We start from the raw sequence: 18,315 nt of genomic DNA, 5'->3' as shown, positions 1-18,315 counted from the left end.
CCATCTTCTACATTGCTCACACTGGGAGCTGTAGACTGGAGCTGTTCCTATTTGGCCATCTCAGAACCTCCCCCTGTAATATATCATATTTTTAAAGACACTTTAAAAAGTATAAAACAGGGTTCTTGCACAAACAATAATTATCTCTTCTCTGCATTTTGCACAAATCTTTCTTAATAGGTACCATCTGCTTAGGAATGAACTATTTACTTTTCATACTTGTGGAGTCAAAACCCAGGACTCGTTTATCATCAATTATGGTCACAAAATAATTTGATTTTAATTTTCAAAAAAATATTTACCAAGAAAACTTCAGCCCTTAAGGAAATTAAATAAAGAAATATCACAGTACATGCTCCTACCAGTGGTTTGTTTAGCATAAAAAAATATATAATAGTACTAGACTATCTCAGAAAGCCCATGAGAAAAACAAGTATCCTTGGCCATATGAATTTATTATTAAAGAAGAAAACACATGTAAAAAATTACCTGTTTTGGTGTTTTAATCTATCTCCAGCTATATAAAAAGTCAGATGGAACTAGTATCAGAAAAACTTCAAGAACTGAAACTGTAGTACTGGGATATTATATGGTTCATCTATTTACACTGACTGTTGAGAAAGAATATTCTGCTTAAGGTATAATGAAAGTAGACAGAATCATGATAGTATTCAACAGATCTTTCAGGATACATACAAAATATGACCCATAAAGTTCTTATGCTTGTGAAACAAGTTACTTTTTATTTCCCTGATATACATTTTGTCATGAAAACAGACTCGATCATTGCTAGGACTCTGATGCAGACTCTGGTACAATAGCCTTGGGTGAAATCTTACTTTCAGAGCCTTCTCAGTGGCTTTCCTATGAGAAAAGATCCATCCACATGACATTCTGCTAACAAATGGTCCATGCTAATGGATGTCTTTTGTTCTAAAGCTGGATGTGTGCTGTTTGGATTCTTAATCTCAAGAAATCTATGCTTCTTTAAGCATTGGAAACACACATTTAGAGTACAAGGTGAGTTCTAGCTACTCAAGAGGCTGAGGCAGGAGAATTGCTTGAACCCAGGAGTTTAAGGCCAGCCTGGGCAACATAGCGAGATCCTCTCTCTTAAACACAGACACATATACACCCAGAGACACACACTTAGAAGATATGTACATAGGTTTATTTCTTCAGATTTTAGGAGTTTCCATACAAATTAGCACCTAGAATATCATCTTTTATGTAAAGCTAAATTTTCTCTAAATGTTTATATTAATCTTATTGCTTGCCATTGTGTCTTTTCTATTGAAATTGTTATAATTTGGAAACCATTAAAATTAGGTAAATATTTTGGCTCTGACTAGAGAAGTGATTCAATCCAAAAAAAAATTCTCTGCATAATCCTAGCACTTGGGAGGCTGAGGTGGGCAGATCACAAGGTCAGGAGTTTAAGATCAACCTGGTCAACATAGTGAAACCCCGTCTCTAGTAAAAATACAAAAAATTAGCCGGGCATGGTGGCAGGCACCTGTAATCCCAGCTACTTGGGAGGCTTAGGAGGAGAATCCCTTGAACCTTGGAGGTGGCGGTTGCAGTGATCTGAGATCATGTGACTGCACTCCAGCCTGTGTGACAGTGCGAGACTCCATCTCAAAAAAAAAAATGATCTGGACTTTTCTGGGCATTTGTGTTGACTATGGAACTTAAAGTGTATGATAACTTGTATGACCCAAATTTGACTTAATTTTACTTTTTATATCAAAAGACACATATACCAATGAAAATTTTTAATTGATTTATTATCTGAAGATATTGGCTGACTAACATTTATTGTATGGGTACAGTTTTTTGGGAATTAGTTGGATGAATGTAATGAAAGTGCATTAAGATCAACAAATATTAATTGACCATAGGAAGAGTATTAGTTTCTCTATGGTAATGCAATAATGAATAAGAAACTATTCCAGTGGCTTTATAATGTCCAACGTTATTTTTTTAACTGCTCCCTTCAAGAGATGAAGCTTAATTCCTTTCTCCTTGCATGTGGGTTGGAATTGATGACTCATTTCTATCAAATAGAAAAATGCAGAAGTAATACTATGTGACTTTAAAACTAAGACATAAAACCCATATAATTTCTGTCTTGGTCTCTCTCTCTCTCTCTCTCTCTCTCTCTGTCTCTCTCTCTCTCTCTGTTTCTCTGTCTCTTTCTGTGGAATCACTTGCTCTCGGGGAAGCCAGATGCCATGTTATGAGAGGACCACGTGCTGAAGAACTGAGGCCTTCTGGTGACAGCCAATTAAGTGACCTTAGAAGCAGATCTTCCAACCCCAGTCAAACCTTCAGATAATTTCAACCTCAACTAATCTCATGAGGACTATAACCTCATGAGAGACTCAGATAAATTGCTTCTAGATTTCTGACCCTCAGAAACTCTGTATGATAATACATATGTTTGGTTTTAAGCCTGTAAGTTTCCAGGTGACTTACTACATAGTAATAGGTAATACATTGCTCTTACCTGAAAGATACCTAAAGCCTTGTAGAAGTGGACCAGAGTGAGATGTTTTGAAATATTGCTTTGTGCACTGTGTCACAGAAAAATGGAGACACTGTATAACAGAAAAAAAGGATCCATAATCATTCACACAAGGTTTGCCACATTTCAGATAGGTTATAAATTTGCAGGAAGAGACCACACATACATCCACACAAACACACACGCACATGAATACACACTGTAAGATTACAGTAAATTCTCAGTAAACTGAACACTCAGAACAGGAGCAGCTACATGATAGCCAGGTAATTAATTTTTCTGCTCTATCTATGCTCATGAAGAAAAAAAAAAAATCACGAAGGTCTTATGACCATGAATATTTTATTTCTTTTACTTCTTTTTTGTGCATGTGCAAACATTACTATTTAGTATAAATAGCTCTCCATTGACATGTATATGAGACTTGGAATTTAGTGTAATTTAAAACTGAAAGACAAAATTGCTTAGAATACAAGAAGAGTAAGTTTGTGTTATATGCTAAAATGCTAAGACTACACAATTTTTTAAATAAAATTTGCTATTAGGGGAAGAATCACTTGTGATATTTGTACTTTTCTTTAAACTCAGGCCTGAAATTCCTGAGATATAAGAAGATTAAATCACCGTCATGCAGCAAACTACAACAGTGTTAGTCAGGGACATCCGGGCACTGATTCTGCTCCTCCAGAAAAGGATATACCTTGTCATTGCTGAATTTGAGTCAGATCTAGAAGAAATCATTGTGAAAGATAAAAGAAAAGAAAGACACCAGGGAAGAAAGAAGGAAGGGAGGGAGGGAGGAAGGAAGGAAGGAAGGAAGGAAGGAAGGAAGGAAGGAAGGAAGGAAGGAAGGAAGGAAGGAAGGAAAGAAAGAAAGAAAGAAAGAAAGAAAGAAAGAAAGAAAGAGAGAGAAAGAAAGAGAGAAAGAAAGAAAGAAAGAAAGAAAGAAAGAAAGAGAAAGAGAAAGAAAGAGAAAGAAAGAAAAAGAAAAGACAAAAAGAAGAAGGAAGGAAGGAGAGAAGGAGAGAAAGAAAGAAGAAAGAAAAGAAAGGAGAAAGAAACAAAGAAAAGAAAAGAAAGAAAAGAGACAGAAAGCTTAAATGAGAGCTGACTATTTATATAAAATGTTTAGAATTTTGATGAAGCATCCTCATAAACTGGAACTCCAGACCTGCTAATATAATCACGTGATTGGACAGTGTTGCCAGCATCTGCCTACCCCTTTCAAGGTTTCTGTGGTACTGAGATAGATGCAACTGTTCCTGCTTATTGTAGCCAGTTTATCATTGCTAAAATTACATACCCTTGGTTAATTAAATTGGGAGCATACTATAACCATACTGTGTATGTGTGTATTTGTGTATGTGAATGTGAATGTAGTCTTTTTCTGTAAATATCAGAGATGTTCCTGACTCATGGACATATTTTTCAACCACAGTAAAATTCATTTTGGATCCAATATTTCAATAGTTCTGATGATTAAATATGAAAATAATGGAATTTTACCATATCCTTCGTACCTAATAATGAAAAATAGCAAGTGCTTTATAAACATTTGCTATCACTTCTCTACAAACACTTAAATTGAAGAAAGATAAATATATGAAGATAATATATGGATATTCTTCTCTAGATTTTACTAGAAAATTTAGAGCATTTCATTTTTAATATAACATAGAACAGATAATCTACAAATATGGCATATGATGTATTGCTAGACAAGTATAGTTTCTTTCCTTTAAAAAATGTTTTTAGTTCTCGAATTACCCCCTAAGAATGCTCTCTAAGGTATAATGCTTCATATATTTCACTTTACAACCTCACACTATACTTACAAACATTAAAACATATGTAACTCTTTTAATTGGCTATGTATATATTTTTTTCATTTCAGAGCTACTGATTGACATGTTACTGCAAATTTGTAGGAAAAAATGATAAACATAAATCAATATGTCTAATCAAGTTATGGATCAGTGATGCCTCCAGTGTGTACTCTAAAAAATATTTTTAATTGGGTCTATTCTAATATCTAATACTTTTACAATATATTTTTCTGTTCTTTAGTCAATCCTTCTGTATACTTTAGAATCTACAGAAAGGACTTATTGTTATTAATGAAAGTGATTAAATGCATACTAGCCTATGTGCATTTGTATATTCTCTTAGAAATCAAGTTGCTTGTCACCAGGAAGAACCCAATTAACTCTAGAAGAAAATCTAAGAATGCAGAGCAAAAGGTGGGAGGCTGATTTAAATTTCACTCTGCCAGGAGCACACAAGAGATTCAGTTAGGAAGATTCAATTCACAAACTCATTTGTCAGCAAATGAATGTGTTTTTGTCAGTTAAAATGAACTCTACACAAAATTAAATGCAATATTTTTGCACTCTGCGTATCTATGAACTAAAGTTCAGTGATACCTGTTTTATTACAGGAAATTTCACTGAAAAATGACCCTAGAATATTTCAGGGTGGTTTTAGATACCTTTCCTCTTAATTTTTTTGGATACTGATGGTAAAATAGCATTATAAGAGCCATGCTTATTTACACTAACTCAATTTTCTCTTCCCTATATTTTTTACCTTTATTATTTTCACAATGCTAACATTAAATATAGCTAAAAATAAGTAAAGTAATTAATAGCTACACAAGACAGGTGATGCATAGATATTATACAGCCAAAAGAATGATTAGTGTTCGCTTGATTCATTAGACAAAATTTTATTGAGCATCTACACTGTGCTGGTCATGGTGCTGCAAACATAAGACACTGCAGAACGCAAAACAGACAGAAAGCATTGCTCTTTCAACAATGACATCTGGGGGAGGTCAATGACAATCACATAATAAATAAATGAATTACGTAATATGGTAGAAATGTAGGGGGAAATTAAGCATTTTCATTTAAGAGACTAGGAAGCAAGCCAAAGGTGAGACAGGAAATATTTATATTTAATAATTTCCAGCTGAAAGTATGATTCATACTATCAGAAAACAATATAAAATATCCTCTAGTAATGGTTATCTTTATAATTTTCTCCTCTGACTGGAGATATGGTGAGAGTAGATGTAGGAAGAGAGAATAGAGGTGAGACAGAATTTATTTCAGACATGCATTAATTTAACAAATAATTATTGATTACCTACTATGAACAAGATACTGGTGATGCAAAGGCAAACAAAATAAACAAACAAAATTCTAAATACATGGAACTCAAGAGGAAGTCAACATGTAAACGAAGTAGATACGTGGTATATCAGGTGGTGATAAATTTGCTACATGAAATACATCAAGGAAGTGAGATAAAGTTGCAGTGTAAGAGGTAAAGCTAAGAAAGAGTTTGAATTTTTGTATATGGTATTCAAGGAGAGCCTAACAGAAGTAATAATAGAACAGAAAGTTATTCAGGTATCTGAAGGAAGACTATTCCAAGGAAAGGAAACAAGAAATGCCATGTCTCTGAGGAAGGAACGTATCTATTTAATTTTTAAGAAAAGAACAATAAGACTAACTTTGGCTAGAGCTGAGTGATGACAGAGGAAACAGTAGGAAGATTAAGACATGGAGGTAACAGGAGTCCAGATATATGGGGCATTACAAACTTGAGTTTTATTGTGAATAAGTTGGAAAGCCATTAGAAGCTTTTGAGTGGCAGCATTCAACATATTTTAATAGAAAGATTCAGGCATTTGTATTGAGAGTGGATTATTGGAGGTGGAAGATGAAATACAGAGTGATTAGTTGGGAGGGTAATACAATTATCTCAGATAGTGAAGATGGTGGCTTTGACCAGGGTATAGAAGTGGTGAAATTCTATAGAAGAAGATTTGGTGAAATGCTGCATATACTTTGAAGAAGGAACTAACAGGATTTGCTGATGATGTTAATTCAAAGTATGAGAAAAAAAATCCAGGAAACAAGGATGACTATGAGGTTCCTAACCTATACAATTGACAATGTGACACTACTCATTGTTAAAAATAGAAGATTATAGAGGAAGGAGTTTTAAACTTAAAATTTAGGTTCCTATTATATATTTAATTGGAATTATCAAGAAAGCGATTAAATATGAATCTAAAGTTTAAGGGGCACATCTAAGTTAGAAACATAAATTTAGATTTCATCAACAGTAGATAATGTTTAAAGCTAAAAGATAATATGAGACTACAAAATTGAATGTATGTCCCCAGAGAAGAGAAGACATATAAAGACAAGCCCTCTGGAGCCCAATTTTAAAAGATGAGGGAGATGAGGAAGAACCAGCATAGAAAAAAAAAATTAAAAATTAAAAAAAAAAAAAGACAAGTGGAGGCCACAGAAGTAAATCAAGCTGAAAGATTTTTACTGTCCATAAGTCAAGTGAATGAGTGTTTCAAAGAAGAAAGGGTTCACACTGAAGTTTCTCCATCAGGATTAACAATGACCTCTTTGTAGCCAATTCCAATGGTCAATTATTGGTCCTCATTATATTTGACCCATCACTGGTAAATTATCATGTCATTGATAATTTTTTTTTTCTTATCCAAGAACCTCTTCAGTCTCATGGGAAGAAGACAAACTTGAGTTAGTAGAGTAAACATGGACAGATGTGAAGGCATAATAATTACTATTTTCTTTTTAGTACAGAGGCTCAGTTAACTTCACTTTCATCTGATGTCCTCAGGCTGTAGAATTAATAATAATAGGGCTTAATTATTATGTGTAAGCATAAATAAATCACAAATAAAGTGGGAAAACAGTCAGAAAGAACTTATCCACTATCGGAACAAAGAGAAAGTCCCAACAAACTTTCCCACATTAAGTAGGAGCAAGAAGAAAATAAATGAAACGGCCACTACACAAAAGTGAATTGGAAGGAAAAAGAAATAGGAAGCCATGGAAGGAAGATGAGGAAGATGAAGCAAAAGCAAAAGGAATATGTGCAGGAGGAAAAAGAGCTAAAAGGAAGTCTAGTATATGGTCACCGATGAATAAGAATGAGGAAGAGATGGTGGGAAGATGAAGAGAATACAGCCTGCAAAATGATGGAATAATCTAATCTAGAAGAAAACAAGAGAGGAATCAAATAAGAATAATCTGAAAGTGCTCATTATAAGAAAGTACTTTAAAGAGAAAATTGTTCTGTGAGATAAACTTTTTGAAAAATAATGAGTTGTGAAAACAAAAGGATTATAATGTGAGACTGCAGTAGAAGGATGTCAACTGAGAACCAAAAGAAATTATAAATAATAATTAGTGGAACAGAAAAGAAAAGAGAGGCTCAAAGTCTAAATTAGTGACTTAGAGGAAAGTCTAAGAAAATCATTTTGAATTCAGGGCAAAAGTGTGAAGAAACTGATTTTATAAAAAAGAAAAAAGAATATATAACAAAAAGGATGCTGTACATAATAACTTACTCCCTAGAGAAGAGAAAAAATAAAATTATAAAAATAGAACAGAAATGTATCCATCAGATGACATAATGTTTTTCTGAAAGAAAAAATACAAATCTGCTGATTGAAATGGTATGCACTGTTTCACACACACAAAAATAATAATAATAAAGAAATACCCAAACATATGCTAGTGAAGTTACTACACTTCAAAGATAAAGGATTCTTGACACATTTTAACAGAAATATCATGCTTCTAACAAATAAAGATTAAAAATATCATCAGGCCAGCCTCAGACTTTTAAACTTTTTTCATTGACACATCCAGTGCTAGAATGTGATAGAGCAATAGACACAAAGTTCTGAGAAAAATAAAGAGCAATGCAAGAATGTTTATTATAGAAGCTGTCATTCAAATTGAAAGCCACTAGCAGACATTTTCATATATATCATAAAACTAGTGAGACTCAATGAAGGATCTAGGCACAGAGGTAAAAAAAAAAAAATCTACATTATACTTATTCTATGTTTGAAAAAATCCAGCCAACCAAATGCTGATCAGAAAAACCATAGTAGGGCACTTTTACTCGCTGCCAATAAGGATTTATTTCTAAAGCCAAAATTAAACTAATGCAGGAAGATAAATGTTACATATGTTGACAAATTCCAAAATAAAAATGTAAAAATTAGGAAAGGCGAATGGGAAAAATATATACATTTTTTCCATGTCTTTATTAATTAGATATTCTCCATCTCTGTGTTAATGAGGATTCAAACGGCATTGAATTTAGTAAACTATGAAACAACAATTTGTGTATGTTATTTAAAGTTATGCTAAAGGAACCAAGAGATTCTAACACATATTAGGAGATTCTAATACATATCAGGAGATTAAGAAGGGAAAATAAGTATATTCTGTCAACTTTTGACTTTCCCAAACATCTGCCAGAAAAGTAGATATTGATGTTTAGCCAGCGATTTTATTTATCAAACTTACTGAAGATACTGCTTTGACAGAACTTAAGCAGTGTCTCAGAAAAGAGAAGTCAGATTTAAGGCCTGGACTGGATGATATAAGGTAGTCTTGCCAAGCAAGGAATTATTTGGATCAGGTGAAGTTTATGGTATCAAATTTTGTATTGTTTGTTAGGCGCAGAAAGGTAAGAGTCTTGTGAGTTTGATGAGCAGGCTGCTAATTTTGATAAGAAAATTGTTTAGGTTGGTTCACAATCTTACCTTTGAAAAGTAAATATTTTCTGGAGCAAGCATATAAGTAATTTTTACCTAAGGCCTATATTGCCTGACACAAAAAGAAAAGCATGCTATGTGCTAGAATTACTTAGTAGAGAAATAGTAAAGTATCTCTGAGTTAGAATTTCTGAGCAGAGGAATAGAAAAATATACTGGTTTTAGTTCTCAATCTCCTCTTTGGTTATCCTTTAGCCTAGAAAGGAGGGGAAATCATTATCACCTGGGGATATAATCAATCCAGATCTACACTGGTTTTAATGTGTTATGGTCACATGTAGAGTTCCTAGTGGTAATTGTTCCAACATCTCTAAGCGTAATGTTAGGTTTTCTTTTACTTCTCTTTTTTCTTTTGTTTTGAGTACATTTATTAGATCATGTTATGAAATAGCAGCTATGTACTGAATTAAAAAATCTGGAGATCAAACATTTGAGCAGTGAAACAGACTAGTACTAAGATGTGAACAGATCTTGCAGTTTGCTTCTAATCCAGATGCCAAGATACTGAAATAAATTAAGCAAAAAGAATTTTGATATGAAAAAAATCTGCCGACCCATGTATAGGACATAAGTCTAATTATTAATTCCATAATTTTATTGTTTGTTTCACAGACATTTTTAGCAATACTAAGCATTCCAGACAAGCTTATAATCCTTTTCCTAAAATTGTTAATATTCCACTTTAAATGGCTTGTATTATATGTAAAATGACTCTATTTTGAACCACCTGCTCTATTACATTAAATTCTTTCAAGCATGAAGTTCTATGGCCTTAATTACATTGTCCAATCCTCCTGTTATTTTTTAAATCATAGTATGTAAAACTCTTCCTATGTTTTGGTCTTCTGTAATTTTTGAAATGAAGATACTTAGAACAGAAGACAAGAGTCCAAAATTCCTCTTTGGTGGTTAAAATTTTGAATTTACACTTTAAGTTTTTATCTTCTTGAATCAAACTATACAAATACCTTAAGTTAAATTATTTGAGATTTGGTGAGGCAAAATGAGTCTCCATTACAATAGGGACTATCTCTAAAGCAGGCAATCAGTTCAATAAAATTTACACATTACTCCCCAATTTGTAGAAGTAGGTAAAATAAATTCCCCTCCCACATACAAATGTAATACCAGTGTTCAGAGGCAATTCAATTATTTATTTTTGGTAAAGTTATCCCTATGAGATTTTCAAATATTTTTTCAATGTTTTGCTATCAAATATGAAGAATAGTCCAGTGTCAGTTGCTGAAATTTATACTAGAGGGATCATTGTGTAAATCTAACAAAAAACTGCTTTTGGTTGTACCTAGTTAGTTTGACTTTGTTTTAAAGTCTAAACATTAGCCTCTGATAATGCATCATATGTTCCCTAACTCTTCATCCAGGTCCATTTCTCTGAAAGTTTGGTTGCAAATCTAGTTCATATAAAATGTACCCAGTTGTTTCTGTGGAGACAGGGAACTCTCTTTTGGGGTACAATTTGATTCAGTGTTCATATTTCTGACCTATTTATTTTTTGTATCATCTGAAAAGTCACTTAGTGATTGAGTTCATCTATTCAGGAAACCAAATGATTTTTACAAAGAACTGGATCAAAGGAAGATGGGTGACATTCAAAGGAAAGTGAGTACAAAACCAATGGTAGGTTTAATTGTATACTTTAGCCAAATTATGAGCAAATTATGGCCAGACTATTTGTCTCATACTAAAGAGTCACTAATGATGCAAAAAAGTAACATCAGGTTTAGAACTTTATTAAAAGATTATAGTACTTAAGTAACAAGTAGTGACTGAGATAACCAAGAATAAAGGACAGAGTAGGATTTGCCCTGATCGTCTCAAGTCAGATAATGGGGCCATGGCTCTTAGTTTGGGGAAGAGTGTGGGGAAGATGTCTGGGGCTCCATCTTAAATCCAATCAATTATGTCAAGGTGTGCTAGAGAGGAGTTGTCTTATAATTGGCATTTTCTGTGGTCTGAAAGTGAGCCCATAAAATCTTTTATTTGCCCAAACACTCTACATGCATTATCTCTTTGGTTACTCACTACAACTGTGTCGGGGGTTCCAAAGATTATACTTAGACTCGGTGATTTGCTAGAAGGACTCACAAGATTCAGATGCTGGTATACTCTTGGTTATGGTTTATTATTGTGAAAGGGTACAAATGGATTAAAATCAGCAAAGGGAAAAGTTACATGGGACAATGTGAAGAAGAAACAAAGTACAAGTTTCTAAAAGCCCTCTCCCAGTGAAGTCATACAGATGTTTCATTCCTCCATTACTGACCTGTGACTACATAATGCAATGTGTTGCCAAGTAGGGAATCCCACCTGAACCTTGGTATTTAGAGTTTTCCTGGGGTCAGTCCTGTAGGAACACACCACCTGCGTGACTGACCTCAACTACTAATACTCTAACACACCAAAGCAAAAACAGGAATTCACTATAAATTGTATTAGTTTGCAAAAACTATCTAAGCCATCAGGTACAAAGTGGCCCAAGGCCTCACACATATAAAATATCTTACCAAGCATAATATTCCAAGAACTCAGTGCTCATCTACCAGCAGCAGGCCCAGGACTGTTCCTAAAGAATGTCCTTCCTTGAAAATGTGCAAAATCTGAGCAATCCAGACCTGCTGGATAATCCCTTTCCTGCATAACAGCTTTATGAGATAGTTACAGTTCTGGAGTTCAACTGTGGATTGAATTCAAGGATTCCTGGAAATTGAATGGGAAAAAAATTAATCTCACTGTCTTTAATCACTCATTTCTAACTAACATGGTGCATTTTTTTCAAGTTTGAGTATGTTCAAAAATTTGGTAAACTTGGACATAAGTCAAAAAGCTAGGCAGCATATCCTTTCAAAGTCACATGGGGTCGTGTTATATAGGCAAGCCTCCCAGGCTTCAATTGTAAAGTTTTTAAAAATAGTGTATCTTTGGTGAAATGTAAATAATTTCTGAACAGTGGAATAAATTGTCCTACAGATTAATTAACCTGTGAGACAATAACTAGTATTCTGTCTAACAGAGGCATTGCATTTTTTCATATATTTTCTAGTTTTGCAGATGCTCTTTGAAGTAGTTATTAAAATCCTACCATTTTCCTCATGAATTAATTAGTTCAATAAAATCTTTGTTCATTTTATATTTGTGTGAGAGTCGTGATTTTACTTTTGTGAAAATTATTCTCTAACAATTATAAACAAACCAGCTTTATTGCTAGTTCCTATAACTTTAGAAGAAAGAGAAATCAAGCAGATATTTTCTTTTTTCATTTCTTTCTTTTTTTTCTTTCCTTTTTTTTTTTTTAACTCTAATTTCTGGGATACATGTGCAGAATGTGCAGGTTTGTTACAAAAGTATACATGTGCCATGGTGGTTTGCTGCACCTGTCAACCCATCATCTAAGTTTTGAGCCCCACATTCATTAGCTATTTGTACTGGCGTTCTCCCTCCCCTCTCCCCCCGCCCCCCTGAGAGGTCCCAGTGTGTGTTGTTCCCCTCTCTGTGTCCCTGTGTTCTCATTTTTCAACTCCCACTTGTGAGTGAGAACATGTGATGTTTGGTTTTCTGTTCCTGTGTTAGTTTGCTGAGGATGATGATTCCCGCTTCATCCATGTCCCTGCAAAGGACATAAATTCATTCTTTTTTTATGGCTGCATAGTTTTCCATGGTGTATATGTGCCACATTTTCTTTATCCAGTCTATCGTTGATGGGCATTTCGGTTGGCTCCAAGTCTTTGCTATTGTAAATAGTGCTGCAATAAACATATGTGTGCATGTGTCTTTAGAGTAGAATGATTTATAATCCTTTGGGTATACACCCAGTAATGGTATTGCTGGGTCAAATGATATTTCTGGTTCTGGATCCCTGAGGAATCGCCACACTGTCTTCCACAATGGTTGAACTAATTTACACTCTCACCAACAGTGTAAAAGTGTTCCTACTTCTCCACAGCCTATCCAGCATCTGTTGTTTCCTGACTTTTTGAAAATCGCCGTTCTAACTGGTGTGAGATGATATCTCATTGTGCTTTGGATTTGCATTTCTCTAATGACCAGTGATGATGAGCTTTTTTTCATATGTTTGTTGGTCACAAAAATGTCTTCTTTTAAGAAGTGTCTGTTCAGGCCCGGCATGGTGGCTCATGCCTGTAACCCCAGCAGTTTGGGAGGCCGAGGCGGGAGGATCACCTGAGGTCGGGAATTCAAGACCAGTCTGACCAACATGGAGAAACCCCGTCTCAACTAAAAATACAAAATTAGCCGGGTGTTGGTGGTGCATGCCTATGACCCCAGCTACTTGGGAGGCTGAGGCACAAGAATTGCTTGAACCCAGGAGACACAAGTTTCTGTGAGTCGAGATTGTGCCAAGAAGTGCCTGGTTCATATGCTTTGGCCACTTTTTGATGGATTTTTTTTTCTTGTAAATTTGTTAAAGTTCCTTATAGAGTCTGGATATTAGACCTTCATCAGATGAGTAGCTTGTAAAAAGTTTCTCCCATATTTTCATACTGTATTATGTTAACTTTCATTTAGTAGAATAGCATGTATCTCTACATTAAACTCTAGTTATTAGACATATATCTACATCATCATTTTAAGCACTAAAGTAGTACCATATTAACATATCAATAAAATAATATTTATTATTTCTATACATGTATTTAGTTTTTTGTAATCATAGGAATTCTGTGTCCTCTTGGAATATGTTGCATGTTTATCTAGCATCCCTCACTTCTACATATAGCACTTTCCCTCTTTTGAAGGTTTTTTTTCTTCACTCCAACGTTTCTTTTCATTCCAGCTCTGAATAATAGGGTTTCAGGGGTGAGAACGTTGTCCAATTCACACACTTCAGTGTTATTCGTAACATGTTTTATACTAGAATTAAGTACAAAGAATTTTTTTCACTGGGAAGAAAGGTGTCTTCGAACCACTTAGATCACTGAGTGGTCAGTGAGATGAGAGAGAGACTAGTGTGTTGTCTCAGACAAGTGATGAAGGAGAAATTATCTGTCAAATGCTGCTTGCTGACAGATCAAGATGAGGGTTGCACACTGATTTTTAATTTATCAATGCAGAGAGCAAAGGTGTCATACCAAGAGCTATTTTAGTGGTAGAAGCAAAAGAAGAATAGGTTGAACAGAAAATGAAAGGAGAAGAACTGAGAACAGGATGTATGGATAACTTTTTCAAAGAGTTTTGTTGTCAGAGAGTGTAGAGAAATTAGACATTAACTAAATAAGTAATTAAGTTGAAAAGTGTTTTTTTGAATTTATAAAAGTGTTCTGCCACTTTTATAAATAACATATTTTATATGCTAATAGGAAAAGTTAAGTAGATAATAAAAATACCACTGGAGAAATGTTCCTGAATAGAAGTTAAAAAAAAAAAAAAAAAAGGAATACAACATAAAAATAAAGGCATGATCTGAATTGGGAGAAGATATACTTTATCCACTACAAAAGATAAATGGACGGAGTGTACAAATATATATTATAATAGATATGCACCTGAGATACTTTGAAAGTTATATGTTGTGGGCTTCTTTCAGTTAAATAAGATGCAACGTCATCAGTTGGGTCTGAGGATGAGGGAGAAAGCACTAGAGCATTGAAAACAGACTCTGATATAGTCCTTTAGGAGAATAGGAAATAAAAACACTAGAGAATTATAGTATCATTTCTGGGAACATTAAAGAAATACTTGAAATTTGGAATTACAAATTTAAAGTGAACCCAGTCAATACATATTTTACATAGGATAAACTAGTCTCTGCAGCAGTAATAAACAAACCCCTGTTCTCACTAGCCTTAAGCAACCAAGTTGATTTCTCACTCATTTTATATGTCTTTAGGTTGGTGGTATTGGGTGTGGTGGTGGTGTGGTTGTGTGTGTGCTCTTCTCCACATGGTTATTCAGGGACCTGGACTGATGAAGCCTCTTTCTAACTATGAGGCTGGGAAAGAGTACTGAGGCTTATGCACAGGATCTTAAATGCTTCATCTAGGAAATAATACATGGTCACAGAGCATTGACAAAACTAGTCCCTTGTCCTGAATAAACTACAAAGAGGCTGGAAAATATGGGAGAGCACATGAATGGACAACGAGCAGAAAATCCCTCTGTATCTGTATGTATCTGTCACCATATAGCATAGTCACAGATGGAGAGTTGAATGTAACTAGCATTACGAAGGATTTTCAATTGAGTATAATAAAGAGAAAATTGACAAGAAATTTAAAGATACGTATGAGAGGGTTATTAAAATGATTAAGTGTAAATAAGCATAGAAAAGAAATAGATGTCATAAGGGATGTGAGGGATGGTGAATACATAGCAGCTAGGGGGTTGGGGTGGGGGTGGTCAAGGAGTTGCTGTGTACATATTTCTAGAGCGAGAAAGCTAGAAAGATTGAGGGTCAATTACAGTATGGAATCCATGTAAACTATAGTTTCTTGTGTCTCAGTTGAAAACTTTGCACCATCTATAACATGCCCTTACAGGTTGTCTGATTCTGGTCCTCTTCATTGTCTTTAAACTGTTTTGTAACTGTTTGTAAAAGTTGTATGCAACTGAGAGACACATACATTAACTCTTGTTTGATATTGATTTGGTTGATTTCGTCTCTTCTGTGGAAAAAAATTTCTTTTTCATTTGCAAATTTATCTCAGCATTCCTTTACTCCACATACATGTTTTATTTTGACTTTTCCTTTGAACCATTTATAACATCTGCCTGACTTCCTCACAGCATAGAAGTAAAATAAATTCTTTAACACATGTTCACATGTTTATTTTCATATCTCTTTGAAAATCATAACTTTATCTTTTTCAGAAAATTATCTTTCAACAGAAATGAGATTCTGAAGGCTTTTTTCACTTATTAATATTGGACATTTCTAAGATATAATCATAAGAATGAGCGGCTGAGGAGTGGTGTAGGATACGGTCATTTTAAGAGAGGAGATCTAAAAATTATGCAGTCACAGTGTTGGAAGATTCATCTGCTGCACATTTAGATCACCAAGAATTAAACAGGAATTTTGTTGGGGAATCTGATAGTAATCCAGAAGCTAAAATATTTAAGAAATGGAGGCAGGGTTTGTAAATGATGTGTGGCAAACAAACAAACAAACAAAAAAAACCCCAGGAAAAATAGTTGATGGATTGCATTCATCTGATCACATGAGATTCAAAATTGGAGGGAGTGATTCAGTAAAGAGGGAGGAAAAACCTACCTAGAAGCAGCCAAGAGTATCAAGGAGAGGACCAACCTCCCCTTTAGGCTTAGTGGAATAAGAAATGTGGGAGGAGAAATGAGACATTATTCAATATTCAGGCTACAGGAAATATGGTTTCGTAAGGAAAGATTTGAGTTCATTTTAAAGAAAGAAAGTAAGAGAATTTGCAGAAAAGTTGAAAACATATAAGTTTTTGCTGATACTGGAGAAATCATTGCCAAGGGCATGCACAGTCAAATGGATTCAGAAGTTGAGGGTAATGGGAGGCGGATGCTTATATGCAGAGTCAGAGGTAGATTTGAGTGTGGAAACAGAGGACTAACCTGGGATTAAATGTGGTGACTGAGATAAAGAAGAGGAAAGGGCACATGGGATATTCCTGACCCTTGGATTAACTCCTCAACAGGCACCCACAGGCAAACACATACCAGTGAATATCAGTATCCCACAAAGAAACTTCATTTTCAGAGACAGTGGCAAGTTAATTCCATATTTAAGGGAAAAATAATACTGGTTGCACATTAGAATGATTTAAAGATCCTTAAATATATATAAACATCCAAGCTCTCGCTTCAGAGATTCTGATTTAATTAGTTTAGAATGAGGCCTGAGCATCGATATTTTTAAAAAGCTCCCTAGGTAATTCTAACCAGCAACAAGAATGTGATCCACTGGGCTATAGTTACAACTCACGTGCCTTACCAAAGTTTTTAATATCTAAATCATACTAGCACTATATTACTGTTCTGTCTAAGCCTGGAATGTGACTGTATTCGTTCATTTTCACACTGCTATAGAGAACTACCTGAGACTGGGTAATTTATGCAGAAAAAAGGTTTAATTGACTCACAGTTCAGATGGCTGAAAGGCCTCAGGAAACTTATAATCATCGTGGAAGGTGAAGGGGAAGCCAGACACATCTTACATGGTGGCAGGAGAAGGAGAATGAGGTAAGTTCCACACTTTAAAACCATCAGATCTCATGAGAACTCACTCACTATCATGAGAACAGCATGGGGGAAACTGCCCTCATGATCCCATCACGTCCCATCAGATCCCTCCCTCGACACATGGGGATTACAATTCGAGATGAGATTTGGGTGGGTACATGGGGCCAAATTTTTCTCAGCCAAACCATCAATGGCTGAGAATGGTGTCAAGTGCTGTGATCTCAGCTGGGATGGGAGGATATCCAAGGTGGCAGGACCAGGTATCAGCTCTCAATGTCTCAAGTAAGGTTGCTATGGTTACCCTCAAAGACATCAGATGGATGTCAGGATCTGCTCTCAAATAAAATTTCACTGGCAGTTGTTAAATTAATTATGTTTTATAAAGGAATAAAACTAGTTGATAGGCAACACATCAACATTTTCCTTGATTTGTAGAACCTGAGTCACATAACCATGAGAGTCATCTACTTTATTCCACTCTCATATCTGAAGGAAATTATAGAATCATCAGAGTTCCTTAAATGAAAGAGAGGCCCAGGGCACCTTGAGGAAGGTTATTGTTGTTACACTGGAAATCAGATGGCAAAACAAATTTCCACCCAGAGCCTACATCATTATTAGCTCAGTGGAACATGGGAATAATGGAATGTTTATTATCTCCTACTGTTAGGCTGTCTGGTTAAAGTACTTTTAATTTATTTTACTTGCCATTACTATCTTGGAATCCCCCGTTAACAACACTGACCAAGCAACTTACTTCAAAGTAAAAAAATTAAGATGATAAGTATATTTGTTTCCTTGGACTGTCACAGCAAATGACCACAAACATGGAGGTTTATGACAAGTGACATTTATTCTCATAGTTCTGGAGGCCACAAGTGAGAAATCAAGTTGTCAGCGAGATGCACTCCTTCTGGAGAATCCATGGGAGAATCTGTTCCATGGCTCTCTCCCAGCTTCTGGT

The sequence above is a fragment of the Papio anubis genome, chromosome 1, assembly GCF_008728515.1.
Source record: "Papio anubis isolate 15944 chromosome 1, Panubis1.0, whole genome shotgun sequence".
Lineage (NCBI taxonomy): Eukaryota > Metazoa > Chordata > Mammalia > Primates > Cercopithecidae > Papio > Papio anubis.
The sequence above is the reverse complement of the archived record's forward strand: the minus strand, read 5'-3'. Positions refer to the sequence as shown.